This window comes from Petromyzon marinus, chromosome 75 (genome assembly GCF_048934315.1).
Source record: "Petromyzon marinus isolate PM22_M1 ecotype Great Lakes invasive population chromosome 75, UKy_Petmar_22M1.pri1.0, whole genome shotgun sequence".
Classification (NCBI taxonomy): Eukaryota; Metazoa; Chordata; class Hyperoartia; order Petromyzontiformes; family Petromyzontidae; genus Petromyzon; species Petromyzon marinus.
The window spans coordinates 2,277,497-2,295,812 of record NC_133741.1 but is presented as its reverse complement, the minus strand read 5'-3'; positions in this window follow the sequence as shown (position 1 = coordinate 2,295,812).

Here is an 18,316-nt window from a genome sequence, read left to right as displayed (position 1 = left end):
CATCCCACCTGATGGCTATACGCACCATTCATAGTATAGTTATTGTGGTTTAGAGTGAAGTGTATTGCTAAGTGTACAGTGCATAGTATGTGGCAAGTTTTGTGATGTGTGGTGAAATGTGTGTATGTATGGTGGTGTATAGTATGTCTACAGTGCAGTGTGTAAGAAGCCGGCTTCGGCTTTTCACGTGACGAATCGCACGCAATGTATCACTGCACTCATACGCGAGTTGCAGTCCAAAGGTGTTGAATGAGAGTAAAGTTCTGCATCTTAACGCTGCATGCCACTTGCAGTGAGGCGTATTGTACGCCATGCAGTTGCTGTAGCTGGTGTGAACTTACCTGTGATGAATCGCACGTGTAATTGTGCACTCTGCAATGTTGCTGTAATTGCTACGTAGAGCCAGGTGCTGGTGTTGTTTTACTATACGAATAGGTAATGTTCAGAGCATGCCACGCCCATCAGTGTGTAGACTTTTCAAAGTACAGGGAACACGCCCATTTCATATTTGAGGTATACTGGTGATATTCACAATTAAGACGTGGATATTAAAGTTAATTTTAATATTTCAAAATATAAATTGGTTATAATTGGTTCTAGAAAATTAACACTGGTGCTAAATCCCATCAAGAGGTACTGTGTGAAGTGGAGGGTGATAGCCGTGTGTCTGGCAATGATTGCAGGTATGATAGTTCACTTATTTACAGTTATATTTATTGCTGTTTTTTTTCACGGGAAGTTTAATAATACTATAATTTTGGCGACCTTACTCCAGCTCGTACGTCGGGCTTCTCGGCGCTTCGCGCCTCGCCCATTGCCCTCACTGATGTCCACTTCCCCCCCCCCCAAGTGTGCAGATACTACTGAGTTTAACACGCAAGCTTTCGCAACCAATATCCATAATACAGGTTTTTTTGGGTTAGATCGAGTAAATATATAAATGTCGTTAAACCAGCCACAATCCGACATAGCCAATTAGTAAGGTTTGTCACCTAAACAGAAAATAGCAATTTGTTACTAGTACAGCAAAGTGTTTTAGAGCCAAGCCACAACATTTAGAATTTGAGTACGATGTTTTTGCTAGTAATTACAACTATCTTCATCAGGCGACAGCCAGGTTTGTGAAGAAGTCCACCTGTTTCCTGAATTAAATTTCTGCTCACGGTCACCACCAGTGAAGATTAAACCATTCTTTGGACTTCCCGAGGTGGACTCGGCCTAAAATGAGTGCCTGTTGCCAGTGGCGTTACTCGGGGGTGCGGAGGGGGTGACACCGAAATGACAGACTATAAAATTTTTATATTCTTGGTTTTCACACCTGATGATGACTGTGTTACAGTCGAAACGTCGTGAGAATTTTATTGTTTTATATATTTTATTTTTTTATTGTTTCCCTTCAACGTGTCTTTTCCAAAAGAACCAAGAATATGAATCACTGCAGTCACAAAAGCTTTAAATCAAAATATAAAATTTTAGTGCAGTGTTTCAGCAGAAATGTATAATTTTTTTGTAAAAATATCCCTGTTATAACAACAAAAACATTTTTTGTAAGCCCAGCTTACATGTACAGTATTAATATACCTACAAGGCTAAAACTCTATTCTAATTTACTTTTTTGAACCTTCCAATGTGCTCCAGTCAGAGCTGTCATTATTTCCAAATTACAATGATGCTTCGAATCACGTTGTTTCGTCTGCACGTGCTACAAGCACGCACTGCTGTTTTAGTTGCCGCTGGTGTTTTTCTAGTCGCTGATTTTGTCACATTTTCTGGTGTTTTGGCTACAATATTTTGGTAATTAGCGTTTGTGAACCGATATCAATAACTTTTCTGAGAATAAAGTAGTAATTAAAGGAAAAGGAGAATAAGGCTTCTGCCCAGTTACGAATAATGTTTTAACTAATAATAATGCAATTTATAACGCGCGCAAATTTGCGGACGTAACGGCCGCAACTCAGAGGCGCAGTGCCTTGCTCAGAGTCGCTCGAAAGCATAGTTGTAGAGGTGAGTTCTTATGTGTCTCTTGAAGGAGACGATTGAGGTGATACTGCGAATGTGCAGAGCGTTCCAGACTTGGAGCTGCCACCGAGAAGCGCTGCATAGACGTGACCATCCTGGATCTTGGTATCAAGAGGAGGTCGTGAGTCGCGCTGCGCAGGCATCTGCCGTGTGCTGAGCTGCAAGTCGTCAATAATGAAGAAAGGTACGGCGGGCAGGCAGATGTGAAGGCATGGTGGCAGAGGCAGGTGATCTTGTATATGACCCTGCTGGTGATGGGTAGCCAGTTGAGGGCACGGAGACAGGCAAGTGAGTCGAGACGGGGATGAGTATGGCCAATGACGACGTGTGTTAGGTTGTTTTGTAGTCTTTGAAGTTTTTTTAGGTTGTCAGTGGAGGTCTGGACTAGGACGGAGTTGCAATAGTCAAAGCGAGACCCAACTATGCAACATGCCAATGTGTTGGCAATTTCAGTGGAGATGAGAGGTCGTAGGTGTCTGAGAGCCTTCAGGTGAAAGTTACATGAACTGATATGATTGGTTTGACGGTCGAGGGATAAAGTTGAATCTAGGATGACACCGAGGTAGCTGAAGTGATCGGTGAACCTAATGCTGTGACCAAAGATGTTTTTGTGTGTTGGGAGTGCTGATGAGTTGAGACGTTGCTTGGTACCTAACATGATTGCCACTGACTTTTTCGGATTAAGGGCTAAGGTTGTGTTGCAGTGAACCACTTGCAAAGAGGTAGTACATTCCGAGAGCCTCTCGAATCCAGATGCATCGCTAGAGTCGATGGCGGTGAATAGAATAGTGTAATCCGCGTATGAGTGGTGCTTAACACCGAAGTTTGCGATGAGCTGGCCGATCGAGGAAGTGTAGGCTGTGAAGAGCAGGAGACCTAGGACGGAGCCCTGAGGAACCCCGCATAATGATTTTGTTTCAGGCGATGTGGACGTGCCCACCCTGACTGAAGATTACCGGTCAGAGAGGTACAAAACTATCCACTTGAGTGCTGAGCCACATATACCAAAGTTGGATTTCAGGAGGGACGTAAGGAGCGAGTGGTTGATGGTGTCAAAGGCTGACGAAATCTCCAGACTTACAAGTGTAACAATGGAGGCGGAATCAATAATCATTAAAATGTCATCGAGCACTCTCATGAGTGCTGTTTCTGTGGAGTAGTTTTGACGGTAAGCTGACTGGAAGCAGCAGTAGTTTGGGGAGGAGGTGATGTGTGGTTTTAGCTGGGCGAGGGCTAGTCATTCAAGGAGTTTAGAGAGGTTCGAGAGATTAGCGATGGGACGATAACTAGATGGGTCATCTGGGTCAAGACTTGTTTTCTTTAACAATGAGGAAACCAGGCCAGATTTGAGGTTGGACGGAAAACACCCCATAGAGAATGAGGCATTAGCGATGTTCCTGATCATGATGGCGAGTTTTGGAGCATATTGCTTGAACAAGGAACCTGGGAGCACATCAAGTGGAGATGACTTCAATTGAAGTGATTCAATTAAAGAGAAAACGGCTGTTTGTTGACACCGGCTTGAGGGTAGTTCGAAAGGTGTCTGGGTGAATGCTTACAATTTCAGGAAACTGGAGCAGAGTACAATGGTGCGATGTGTAGGTAGACGTGCAGGAGTTTGCGATGGTGATCAGCTTGTTGGTGAAGTAAGTATTAAAAGAGGTGGCAAGTTTCAGTGAGGTCAGGTGATCGCTAAGGTGAGGGACAATGGTGCTACCAGGATGTAGAAGATTTTTGAGGGTTTTCCATTGAATGCGTGGTTTTCCGGTTGCAGTTTTGATGCGTTCTTCAATGTAGGAGGAATGTGAGACAAGGATAAGTTTGTTAGTTTTCCTGCAGGCAACTCTGTAGGCAAGTCGATCAGCAGGTAGACCACTGCGGGATGCGATACTTTCAATGCGCCTCCTGGTTCGCTTAGCAATGATGCATCTCTTGAGAGCCAGTGAGTGTCGTGGGAAGACTGCCTAGCGGTTCGTGATTTTAATGGAGCCAGTTTGTCCAGTGCCGCCCTTATGTCAGCTTCTGGTTGGAGAGCGCAGACGGTTGTTTCCGATGATGGGGATAACATTGAAGGCGAATTTGCGAGGAGGTGGTGTAAAGCAGAAAACAACCGCTAAGCCACCACCCCGCTGGTTAGTTGCGCGAGGTTTATCAAGAACCTTGTACCCCGGGGGGTGCAACTTCCAGAGAGATAGCTTGCGGGGAGTCTTGCCTGCACAAGGTCTCGGTAATGAGCAAAAGGTCGATGTGGTGGTCCGAGATGGTATCGCGAATCAGGGCTGATTTGTTGGTAATGGAGCGTGAGTTGAGTCGGCCGAGGTGGATGTGTGAAGGTGGATGTGAAGATCCGTAGAGGCGAGGCGTCGAGAGATTCGAGGAGATGGCTGGTTGAAGGTTGACCTGTGAACGGCGGCCCCTACCACCTCTGCATCCACGGTGCCGATGCAGTCTCTGACGTTGACCTCGAAGAAGCCCGAGGCCAGAAAACGTCCTCAGGAGCGCAGGTTCCAGGTGCAGGTGATGATGAGATGGTGCATGTCGAAGCCCTATTATATCAGCCCATGCTGTACCGATGGTGGTGATGAGGCAGCAGGCAAACCAGCTCTCTCGTGTTGAGGTGAGGACAGTCTGCTTCTCACGTCCCCACTCGCTGATGGTATTGAACAGTGGATGGAGCGTGTCGAGCTCCCACTTGCTGGCAATGCTGGGGCACACCAAGCTCCCACTCACTGATAGTACCGGAAGAGGTGCCTTGTGAGGACGTTGCTGGCAGGAACCGTACCCAGGGCGGCTGTTAAGCTGCACTGCATGAACAATGCAGCCAGCGTCCTCCAGCCTCGTGAGTCGGAGCAGCAGGCCTCGTTTACCCGCACTGCCCCTCAGCTGTGCGATGCGGCAGTTAAGCCGGGTTGTGTGAGACTGCAGCAGCCGGCATTATTCAGCTGTTTGTAGCACCGCGGGGCGCATGCAGTGAACATGGAGGCAGGCGGGGTTGAATGCAGGGATCTGCCACCACTCAAAACTCGGGCGACGCCAAATTAATATTGAAAATAAGAAAACAAAGAAAAATGTAGTGGAAGATGAAAGTAAGAAGAGCGGTGGTGAGTGGAGAAGGACGTGGGTAAGGCACGAGGTGTGGTTACGGTTGATAAACTGTGAGAGCCTCCCGGGACTGCAGCCAGCTGTTGCGCTGTCGTCATCTCGGGGGGATGTGCATCAACCAATGTAATTCAACGTAGAAAGATTTTAGGAAACAATTTTGCTAGTATTCATATAATCTAAGAAATATTAGATTTAAGCAATTTACAACTATATTGATCACATTCTATAATTAAAATTGATAATAAACATACATGTAGAACAATTATGTTACTTCTAAACTTCACTTTTTGTCTGTCTGTCTGTGTGTCTGTGTACAAAACTTGCGAAGGATTTGGCTCGCAGACCGTGAGGTTTACGTTTTAAAAAAGTAGCCAGGTACCACTCAATAAGCCCAGTGGTGAGCCAGCGCGATTCGATTTTTACATCCGTTAACTTTAAAGTAGTTAAATTAGCAATTTAGTGCTATTACGCCACTCAGCACATGCCAAAGCACGCACCTGCGCTTGCGCGACAAAGCTGAGCCGTGGTTGCCCCTAGCAACGCACACACACGTTTGGTGGAGGGGGGCAATTTTTCATTCACGTTCAAAATGCAAAAAAAATACACAGGACTGAGGTAAAATTTTCACTGTCATGTCCTCTTCTCCCCCCTCACCCCAATGTGTGCAGTTACTACTATAGAGTTGCTAGATGCTACTACTATAGGCCGTAGATACTACTGTAGAGCGGGCGCGGGGATCGTGGGTGGGGGGGGGGGGGTAGCAGCCCAACCTGCCAAGGTGCCACCTCGGCCAGCTGGGCAATATAGGCGAGGCCGAGGCTCTGGACCGGACTAGGCCTCACCACTACACTCTGTAAAGTTAGTACTATTGTAGTGACATCGCGGGATGTAATTGGGTAATGCCAGCCCTAGAGAGGCACGGCGTGCGGTGTATTGACATCGCAGACACCTCTAGGATGTGGGTGTAGTACCGGCCCTAGAGGGGCTCGGTCAGCGCTGAGTGATAGCGCTGGATGGCATCATGCTTTGCGTGCAGTGCCAGCCCTACAGGATAGGGTGTAGAAGTGCCAGTCATAGGAACGGGGTTACTCTCGGCCATGGCACTCCGGTTGACCCGGGAGGACACGTGCCCGGTTAAGTCTACAAAGGGCCCCAGGTGGGGGGCTAGGGGTGGTCACGTGGTCTGGGTCAAGATCCTGCTCGAGGATTCTGGAAGGTGGTCGTGGCCAGGGGCGGAGCCGGCCACGCCGCAGAGGATATAAGCCAGGTCCCCCAGAGGGACCGGCGCTGTTGTTTATCCTGAAGAAACCGTCGTCTATGTTCAATGTCCTACAGAGTCTCCAACACGTGGACCAGGACCCAAGCTGTGGTTCGGTCCGTTGTAGCTAGTTGTTATGGTGTAATTAGTGGAGTTAGCCTGGTGGTCACCACCATAGGTTGTTATTCTGTTAAGGAGTAGTTACCACGTGTGTTGATTTTAATAAATGTGTTTCCTCCAAAGAATACGTCTGCGACTCAGTTGAACTCACTACACTATTATAGATTTTGACTTAAAACTTTCATGACTGCAGGAATTCATATTCGTTGGTTCAGCTGGTAAAGTCGTGTTGATGGAAAAAATAATAAAAAAAACAAGGTAAAAAATAATAATAAAAAACACGAATGTAGACTGTTGGCTGGTTCTGAATCAGAGTGAGTGTACTGGCAGTCTATACCGTAGACTGTAGCAATGGTTATTAAGCAGGGTGAGTGTACTGGCAGTCTATGATGTAGACTATAGCCTGGGTTTTACGCTTTGGTGAGCATATTGGCAGTATATAATGTAGACTAGCAAAGTTCTTCACTTCGGTGTGTGTACTGGCAGTCTATAATGTAGACTAGCCTGGTTTTTAAGCTTGGTGAGCGTTTTGGCAGTCTATAATGTATACTGTAACCTGGTTCCTAACCTGAGTGACCGTAGACAGTCCTAAATGTAGACTGATTCTTGGTTCTTAATAACCATTGATACAGTCTACATTATAGACTGCCAGTACACTCACCAAACTTAATAACCAGGCTACAGTCTACATTATAGACCGACTGTACAATCTGATTATAAAAAAACAGGCTACAGTCTACAAAATTGGTTATTTGTTTTTTATTCTTTAAATAAAATTTGTATATTTTTTATTCACTTTATTTTTTATTATTATCATTTTTCTATCTACGTGACTTTACCGAAAGAACCAAAGATTACTATTATAGAGTTAGTATAGCTTCGACTATAGCCAATATACACTGCTATAGAGTTAGTATAGCTACTACTACAGCCAGTACACTGCTATAGAGTTAGTATAGCTACTACTACAGCCAGTACACACTGCTATAGAGTTAGTATAGATACTGTAGGGGAGGATGACCCCCGGCTCTTCACTCGTGTGGGATCCGCTGCTCCCCTCTTCCTGGGGAGGGTTACTGCTCCCCGACTCCCCTCCTCTCGCCGCGGCCCCTCGAGTCCGCGGCCTCGCCGACTCCACGTCCTCTGTATGGGGCATGACTCGCGGCTGGCGCATAGCCACCTGGGGTCAATTCACACACTCTCTGCGCACACTCACGAATACGCAGCCACCTAAAATCCGACGCCGCTACTCTCCCGTGCCGCGCACCAATCGCACGCGTGGAACGGGGGGGGGGGGGGGCAGAGTTCAAAGGGCAGTGACGTCACTCGTACACGCGTAGCCGATTGGAGGGGGTGTCTCGGACATTATTTAAAAGGCTGTATGAATAGTCCCACGTGTACCTGGGCGAGTCCACCGTCGTTCACCGTGGGCACACGCCAAACAAAGGCCGTATGATTTAAAGCTTTCGTGACTGCAGTAATTCATATTCTTAGCTCTTTCAGTAAAGTCACGTTGAAGGGAAACAATAAAATAATAAAATATATATAAAACAATAAAAAATTATCGCGACGTTTCGACCATAACACAAACGGTCGTCATCAGGTGTGTCGGTTTGCATTAATTTATTTATTTGTAAACGGTTTATTTATTTATAATAAAAAATAACGCCAGCGCCACACGCAGCGATTTGGCAGTTTATTTAGAAGGACTAGTCCATCTATGTTCTGAAAAGAGGAGGGGGGAGACGAAAAATTAATGTATGCTGTCTGAAAGCCACTGTAAGCGTGAACAATCAATTAAGACCTGAAATGGTTAATCAAATCTTTCCAATGATTGCTAAGCCAGAATCCATCTTCTCGGTTGGAATTGTCTCTGTGCTTGTATGTGTGGATAGCCTCATGAACTAATCTCTCATGGTAGCCAGATGGCTTAAAAATAACTTCTGTCTTGGAAAAGTCAATGTCATGTGAGCCTACTGAATTATAACAATGATCTGCCATGGCCGAGATGTTGGTCCTACCGTGTTTAAGGTCTGCTTTGTGTTCACGAATGCGGTCCGAGACATGGCGGTTGGTTTCTCCAATGTAACTACTACCACAGAGGCAACTTAGTTTGTAGACACCAGAGTACTGTATGTCCGGAATCACATCTTTTACAGACGGAACCAGGTCACGGATTTTATGTAATGTGTTGAAACGGACCTGGATCTTCTGTTTATTCAAGATTTTGGAAATCTTTTTTGTGATCCCCGCAATGTAGGGTAAAGTGATGGTTTTGAAAGATTCGATCATGAGGCTATCCACATATACAAGCACAGAGACAATTCCAACCGAGAAGATGGATTCTGGCTTAGCAATCATTGGAAAGATTTGAAAACCATTTCAGGTCTTAATTGATTGTTCACGCTTACAGTGGCTTTCAGACAGCATACATTAATTTTTCGTCTCCCCCCTCCTCTTTTCAGAACATAGATGGACTAGTCATTCTAAATAAACTGCCAAATCGCTGCGTGTGGCGCTGACATTTTTATAAATAAATAAACACACCGTTAAAAAATAAATTAATTAATGCGAACCGACACACCTGATGATGACCGTTTGTGTTATGGTCGAAACGTCGTGAGAATTTTTATTGTTTTATATGTATTTTATTATTTTATTGTTTCCCTTCAACGTGACTTTACCGAAAGAGCTAAGAACATGAATTACTGCAGTCACGAAAGCTTTAAATCAAAATTTAACCGCCTCTACGGGGAGGGTTTCCAAATAACTTTAAGATCCTTCAACAAACTCCGGGATAAGAAGGCTCAGCTGATCGAGTCTCTCACCTTTCTGAAGAGATGCCGCGACTCTGGAGTAATACCAATCGCATTTACACTGACCTCTGCTGCTGTAACTTCTTCTAATGCGAAACGAATTCTTTTCAAAACTAGCTTAGCTCTTATCTCAGAAAAAATCAGACTTATACGCACCGAACTAGATCAGTTAGACAAGACACTCTACAAATCACGCTTATCATTGACGGCAACAATGTCCACATCGAATTGGGAACATGTAGACAATATGACTGCCTCTTCAGCTGCTACTATGTCGACCAAATGTAAGGACAACCTGATTTCCAAATTTAACCTCCTCTTCAACAAAAGACCGGACCCACACACCAAAAAGTTAGACGTTAACAAAGTCGTAATTAATCGCAGTAACAGTTCTATTTCCGATGGTCTGAAATCCGTTTTAGCTAAAGGTCTAAACTTTGCAGTCACACCTAAACACATACCAGTTAATGATATAATTTCCCAAGTAGACGTTGCTCTCAGGGGCCTGGGTCACATCGCTGCAGACGTAGCAAGATCTGAAATCGCTGCAACCCTCAAAAACGCTAAGATGCCAGCTAGCAACCTCAGCAAAGATGAGCGTTTTGAATTATATACATTTAAAAAGAGGGATGACATTGTTGTCCTCTCAGCTGACAAGGGCAATGCTACTGTCATCATGGATAAAATAGAATACAACAACAAAATTAAAGAATTACTCGACGATGGTAGTTATACAAAAATAAAAAGATATCCCACCAACAGCCTCGTCACACAAACCAACAAAATATTTTCTGATTCAACCGCATTAATTGATAAATCTAAACAGTTTTCGTTGAAACCTGCTGCCAGGCCACCAAGATTATACGGCTTACTAAAAATACATAAAGTAGATACACCCTTTCGTCCCATCGTCTCTACTATCAACTCCCCCACCTACAAACTGGCTCGTTTTTTGTCTGAAATCCTGCGTCCTTTCACTGGAAAAACCACCTCTGCGGTACAAATTCTACTCACCTGGTATCGACAATGAAGGGTATTTTCCTGTCCCCAGACGACCTGCTTGTCAGTTTTGATGTAGTTTCCTTATTCACCAAGGTTCCTGTACCTGACACCATCGCAATCATTGAAGACTTGGTTCATCAAGGACTAAACACTAATGTACCTTTCCTGGTGAGACACTGTTTAACCAATACATACTTCACTTGGAATGGAACTTTCTACAAACAAACTGAGGGCACCCCAATGGGCTCCCCCCTATCTCCGGTTATAGCTAACATTTTCATGGAGAAATTTGAGACTGACGCCATCCAGACTGCCACTCTGCACCCAACCTTATGGAAGAGGTACGTGGATGACACTTTTGTCATCTGGCCACATGGCCGGCCTGCTCTAGACCAATTCTTCGACCACATCAATTCCATACACCCAGCCATCAGATTTACCATGGAAGTCGAAAAAGATGTCAAGCTACCTTTTTTGGATGTCCTAATAAAAAAGAGACCTGATGGTTCAATGAGCCACTCTGTCTACAGGAAAGCTACCCATACGGATGCTTATCTGAAACCGGATTCCCACCACCATCCATCACAGAAGAATTCTCTCATCAAGACTCTGTACCATAGAGCCCAATGCATATACGACCAGGAACACATAGGCAGTGAACTCAAGCACGTACACCAAGCTCTTAAGGCTAATGGTTACTATGACTATACAATCCGCAAAGCTATCACTCAAACCATGAAGAAGGACCCTCTTGAGGAGCCTTTCAAAACCATCACTTTACCCTACATTGCGGGGATCACAAAAAAGATTTCCAAAATCTTGAATAAACACAAGATCCAGGTCCGTTTCAACACATTACATAAAATTCGTGATCTGGATCTGTCTGTAAAAGATGTGATTCCGGACATACAGTACCCTGGTGTCTACAAACTATGTTGCCTCTGTGGTAGTAGTTACATTGGAGAAACCAAACGCCACGTCTCGGACCGCATTCGTGAACACAAAGCAGACCTTAAACACGGTAGGACCAACACTTTGGCCGTCGCAGATCATTGTTATAATTCAGTAGGCTCACATGACATTGACTTTTCCAAGACAGAGGTTCTTTGTAAGCCATCTGGCTACCATGAGAGATTCGTTCATGAGGCTATCCACATATACAAGCACAGAAACAATTTCAACTGAGAAGATGGATTCTGGCTTAGCAATCATTGGAAAGATTTGATTAACCATTTCAGGTCTTAATTGATTGTTCACGCTTACAGTGGCTTTCAGACAGCATACATTAATTTTTCGTCTCCCCCCTCCTCTTTTTAGAACATAGATGGACTAGTCCTTCTAAATAAACTGCCAAATCGCTGCGCGTGACGCTGACGTTTTTTAATAAATAAATACACATTTAAAAGATAAATAAATAAATGCACACCGACACACCTGATGACGACCGTTTGTGTTATGGTCGAAACGTCGTGAGAATTTTTATTGTTTTATATATATTTTATTATTTTATTGTTTCCCTTCAACGTGACTTTACCGAAAGAGCTAAGAATATAAAGGCCGTATGGTCGGGCGTGCATACAATGGCCGCCTCAGCAGAGTTACCCGCGCGCAAATCCCCGTACCACGACGAGCAGACTCACACCACCATGCGCTCGTTCCACACTCGCAGAAACCACACGATAAGGTTTATTTATCACCAACAGTTTATTCTCGGCAAGTCCGAGGCTAAATATTTCGTAGCCCGGAGTCAATATTAGTAGAATAACTAACCTATTCCCGACGGTCTAAGACCCAATCTGTCCCGTCTATTTCGAATTAACCTCCCTAGGCTTTTACGCTTAAATCCAAACTCTCTCTTTCATACTCACGGTTCGCCTCGGATGCGCGGGCTGTCGAGGAGAGACGAGGCTGCATGAAATTCTTGCTGGGAGCGGGGCCTGGTTTCGCTGAGACTCGTCACACGAATGACCCAGTGGCCGGCAACCTGACTGCTCTGATGGCTGACTTGAGGAGACCCTGCATCGCTCTCTTCTCCCATTTTATCCTTCTCGACATCAAAGGTCTGCCCGGCTAACCCGCGATACCCCACCGCCATTGGTGCACCCGCCTCGGTGCCTTCACCGACGTCCGCTTCCCTCTCTACCTATCAACAGGGGCCGCCGCTGGGCCATTGCCATTGGCCACGGCGTGCAAGCATACTTTTCCAGCCAATCAGATGCTTCCCCTGGTGCTCGTGTGGACCTAATCGCGGTGACTGAGTAACCTCGTCGTGACCATGCAATTGCACGTCAATTCACGGCTACGCGGTGTAATTCAACCTGGGGGAAGTAGGTCAATTCCCTGGCCCCAGGAAACTGTGGGAGATGTCCCTACGAGGAGTGCCCCTGGGTGAAAACCTGGAGACCAGGTGACTTCCTCACGAGGTCCTACGTGGGGGTGTGTGTGTTGTGTGTGCTCATTTGGGGGGTGGTGAGGGAGAAGCAGCATCGGCCCGGACGCTCTCCCGTGGTGGCGTTGCTGGGACGGCTCCGACAAAGCGGCTTCGCTGCTGTGGCACCACACTACTACTACAGCCAGTACACACTGCTATAGAGTTTGCATAGCTACTACTACAGCCATTACACACTGCTATAGAGTTAGTATAGTTATTACTACAGCCAGTACACACTACTATAGAGATAGTATAGCTACTACTACAGCCAGTACACACTGCTATAGAGTTTGTATAGCTACTACTACGCCAGTACTCACTGCTATAGAGTTTGTATAGCTACTACGACGGCCAGTACACACTGCTATAGAGTTAGTATAGCTACTGTTATAGCCAGTACACACTGCTATAGAGTTAGTATAGCTACTACTACAGCCAGTACATAATAACGTAGTGATAGTAGATACTGCTTTCGAATCTGTAGATACTACTATAGAGTTAGTAGATATTACTATAGTCAGTATATACTACTGTAGAGTTAGTTGCTACTGCTATAGAGGCGATATATACTGTTATGGAGTCGGTAGATACTACTGCAGTCAGTATAAACTACTGTAGAATCACTAGATACTACTAAAGAGTCAGTTACGACCATAGAGTCGGTAGATACTACTGTAAAATCGATAGATACTTCTGTAAAGTCGGGAGATACTACTGCAGAGTCGGTAGAGGCTACTGCCGAGTAAGTAGATACTGCTATAGAATAAGCAGACACTACTATAGAGTTAGTAGTTACTACTATAGTCAGTGGATACTACTATAGAGTCAATAGATACGACTATAGATTCAATAGATACTACTATAGTCAGTAGATCCTACTGTAGAGTCATAATTTACTACTATAGAGTCGGTAGATGCTACTATAGAGTCAGTAGATACTACTACAGTCAGGAAATACCACTACGGTCAGTACATACTGCTACAGTCAGTAGATACTACTATACTGTCGGTATATACTACTATGGTTAGATACTACTATAGATTAGTCGATACTCCTGTATAGTTGGTAGGTACTACTATTGTCAGTAGATACTGCTATGGTCAGTAAATACTACTACAGTCAGTAGATACTACTGTAGTGTGGTGAAATACGTGGCGCACACTGTTGGCCGAGGGCAACCGAAGACAAACACGTGTGCAACATGAGGTTGCACGAGCAAACTGACACCGAATTTGGGAGAGAAGCTGGTGCAGACAAGGTCGGCCCGGGGTTGCATGCTGACACCAGAGGTGTTGCCAGGGAGACGTGCGATAAGAGTGTGATTAATGGCCTGATAGGCGCCAGCCTGTCTGGCCCTAAAGAGACACAAAGGAGGAGCTGGTCAATTGGGAGGGGGATATAAGGACGTGCGAGAGAACCAGAGTGGGAGTTCGTGTTTCTGGGGACCAGAGAGAAGATGTCTCGCCGCTGCCACGCAAGCTGGGAACAGACCTCAACACTCACGAGTCGCCGGGCGGGTGATGGTGAATTCCCCCGCTCGAGACGGACGAGTGAGTGGGTCTGAGAGAGCGTAGACAAGGGCAGCAGTGGAGTGGGGGTGCTGTGTGCAAGCCTCTGTGTGAGAGCTGCTGAGTGCAAGCCTCTGTGTGAGAGCTGCTGTGTGCGGAGCCTTGAGTGCGGAGCTGTTGAGAGCGAGAGCTGCTGTGTGCAGGTTAGCAAGGTTTAACGTAGATAAGGGTGGGAATTGGTTAACAGAAGTGACCGTATAGACAGTGATAGGAGTGCCTACAATTGGTGCAAGAATAGGCTAATAAAGTGTAAGCAGGTGACCTGTTACAACGTGTCAGTTTGAGTGATTTTACAAGACACTACACTTCTATAGAGTCAGTAGTTACTACTGTAGAGTTGTAGTTGCTACTATATTCAGTGTATGCTACTATAGTCGGTAGTTACTATTATAGAGTCGGTAGATACTACTATGGAGTCGGTAGATAGTACCGTAGAGTCGGTAGATACTATTATAGTCAGTAGGTAATAGTACAGTCAGTAGATACCACTATAGTCAGGAGATACTGCTGCAGAGTCGGTAGATACGACTATAGAGTCAGTCGTTACTGCTATAGAGTTAGTAGTTACTACTATAGTGAGTGGATACTACTATAGAGTCAACAGATATGACTATAGATATAGTAGATACTACTGTTGAGGAGTTCCCGACGATGACTCGGAGATGGCTTGAAGGTAAGGGCTTTCGCCAAAGGTTTATTAAGTATATTACAATAACACAAAGGGGTTGACAACTTCCCAGGGGTTAGGGGTCCTACACTAAGTCCTGGTCCAGCCCGGCTAGCTCCGCTGCACGGCAATTGGCAAGACGTTGTGGGCTCGTCACGTGTCGGGCAGGTGGTGGGCCCTGGGCGACATGGCCTGACTGCACTGTTCACAAGTGCCTGTTGGTACGTCCCGCAAGCTGTATAAGCAGTGGCGTGGTCCGGTCGAAGTGGTGCGGGCCGGCCGGCCTCAGTGCGTTAGGATTTGGTTCGGTCGCCAGAATTGGTTCGTGCATCCGTCGAGGCTTAAACCGTTCGTTCATCCCCACCGTGTCCCCTCATCTCCAATCCCCGCGGGCCGAGTGTCGGGTGTGCCGGGGGAGCTGGGGGGTGGGGCTGTTGAGAGGGTCCCTCAGGGTGGTTCTGTCGTCCCACCCACAGGATCGGGGGTCGTGACCCTCCTGATGCCGCCGGCCGCTGCACTTCCAGAGGGCCCGCTGCGCAAAGGGCGGCCGTCACCTGTCCGCTCTCCGTCAACGCCGCCACCCTTGACAGCACGACTGCACCCGCCCGCCGGTGTCGATTCTCTCCCAGGACCTTCAAGGGAGCTTAGACCCACCTCACCTGGAGGTCCGGCCACGTGTACTCGCTCGAAAACCGCGCGGTTCAAATGACTCTTTCACACGTTCCAGTTGATTGCTCTGATTGTTTATTGTGCAGTGTGTGTGTGTGTGTTGGGGGGGGGGTTAGCAGGGGGTTCTGTAGCAGTTCATGCGCGGATTTGTTTTGTGATTCACCGTTGTGATGGTTCGTGGTTTTTTTTTCCACATTCGTCCATGGTGTACATATGTTGCTCGCATAACTTATTGTCGCTCGCTGGTTATTTATTGATATTCTGTTGTTGGAAGGCACACAGGTTTCGGTTTTTACATAGTCACAGCCGGGATGGCTGTATGTTACACACGGGGGTGATGTAGTGACATATGACGCCACTACTATATCGGGTCTGCACACACATGACGTCACTACTATATCGGGTCTATACACACATGACGTCACTGCCTGGGCGGGCAGTGCGGAGGCTGTTGTTGTTTGCCATGGAGGTCATGGCAGGCCGTGGCACGCTGGGTGACCCCTGCCAGACACGTGACTGGATCAAGGTGGGGGCCAGGGTCCAGGGGGGGACCCTGGGGGTGACGTGGTCAGGGTCCGGAGCCTTCTCGAGGGTTCGAGAAGGGGGGCGTGGCCAGGGTGTGGCCGGCCACGCTGGAGAGGCATATAAGCGGGCCCCGCTGAGAGAGCGGGGCTTTTCGCACCCGGGATGAAGACGCCTAATGAGGACTGAAGACGAAGAGGTCGGGGTCAAGGTCCACGTGGCTGTGCCACGCTAGTTAATGTACCCGAGTGTAGGGATTAGTAGGTCGGTGGTCACCACCCTATGTATAGTGTGTGTAACAAGTGTTAATAAATAGTGTTGCCTCCACGGAGAAGTGTGTGCCTCAATAGAACCCATTACACTACTATAAAGTCGGTAGTTACTACTATAGAAAGGAAATTAAGGTAAATAGCAGTGAGTAACAGAATAATAATTAGATAGAAAGTTAATTGCAGACAGGAGTGGCAAAGGCTCCGGCGTTCCCAGCCAACCCAGATGTCGGTGGTCGAGACTAACACCGGAGTGCAAGCCTAATAAAGGATCACACCGAATAGTAAACCTAAGCCTACCGTGGACATTTACCAATGATGTAGCAGGTCCACAGGAGATGGATAGATTGTTGCATTGCGATCGTTCCCAAGATTATCACAGTTTGGAAGAGGCCTTCACCAACGAGTGATCGTTGAGGACGAGGCTCGACCACCTCCATCTCTACTATCACACCAGTTCTACCATCACTAGCATCACTTACATAACTGGCATCACTAACATCTCTACCATAACTTAAACTCACTATCATCACCATCATTTTAACCAGCACTAATATGATTTGAAGCTTTCGTGACTGCAGGGATTACTCTTTGGTTTTTTCGGTAAAGTCACGTATAAATAAGACATTATAAAATAACACAATAGCGTACGACGTTTCGGTTGCAACACAAGCAGCCATCATCAGGTACAGAAGAGCTAAATTATGAGAGAGGGGAGACGCATAACCTCAGATGTATATACAGACACCCAAGTAGGAGGAACTGACATAGATACAACAGGGGACACAGAGAGAGAAGCATACCAGACAAACAGGGTTTAGCAAAATTTTTTAAACCATGTAAAGCAACACAGACGGTCGGTCAAAACACAATTAACGCATAGTCCGGTTGATCACGCTATTTCAAAAGATTGCTAAATTGCAAGTAAAGTATGAAACTCAAAATACAGACCGCGCGCGCACACACACACACACAGACAACCAAGTAGAGCGAGCCAGCACAGAGACAAGCACACAGTAAAGTTGCCTTAAATAGGCAGAGAAGGTAAGGCTGAGTGACAATGGGACAAAATTAGCATGAGGTATGCATGGAGCAAAGTGGGGCGCGGCAGCACACTAACATCACTACAACCACAGCATCCCAAACGTCATTATCATCACATCCTGTCTATCATCTTTACAATCACCAGAATTACTAAGTAGCAGTGACGTCACCACGTTTCCTGTGCCAGGCTATGCACACTTTCAGGCCACGTGAAGTGTCGAACGCTCGCTGACAGGAGGTCACGGGACAGATCCATTAGCCATGGGTTGGCTGACTGAGATAACTGGCAGATGCATCATCTGTGCCCCCGACTGTGCCAACTTGCTGTGCTGTGGCCGCCCGGCCCTCTGCTCATTGTTGTGAGCATCGCTCCTCTGCTGTCAGCTGAATGTGTCTAACTGGCAAAGATGTTCCATTAGGGGGTCCACATTTTGCAAGCATAGAGAAGAGAGTGCATGATTGTGGAGCCACAGGCATTAAAGTCACCCAACAGGATGACTCTATCCCGAGGGGCCAGCTTGGCTAGCACTTCTGACAGGAGGTCATAGAAGGCATTTGGCTCTTCGACCGTGACTACATTCCTTTACTGATGTCCATCTTCGGTGGGGGTGTTGGCCACCACCACCATTTCTCACCTACAATTAATGGTTAGACAAGCCCAAAGTAGCCTGGGATTTGCAGTTTCCCACACCTCACATTCCCACGCCACCCTTCATTCTGTTGTTCAAAATAAGAGCCACTCTGTGTTGTCTGGCAGTCTCCTGCCCCGACTAGAGCAATGTCCACCCCTCATAGTGACTGGAGCCAGAACCAGTTCACCGGGCCTCC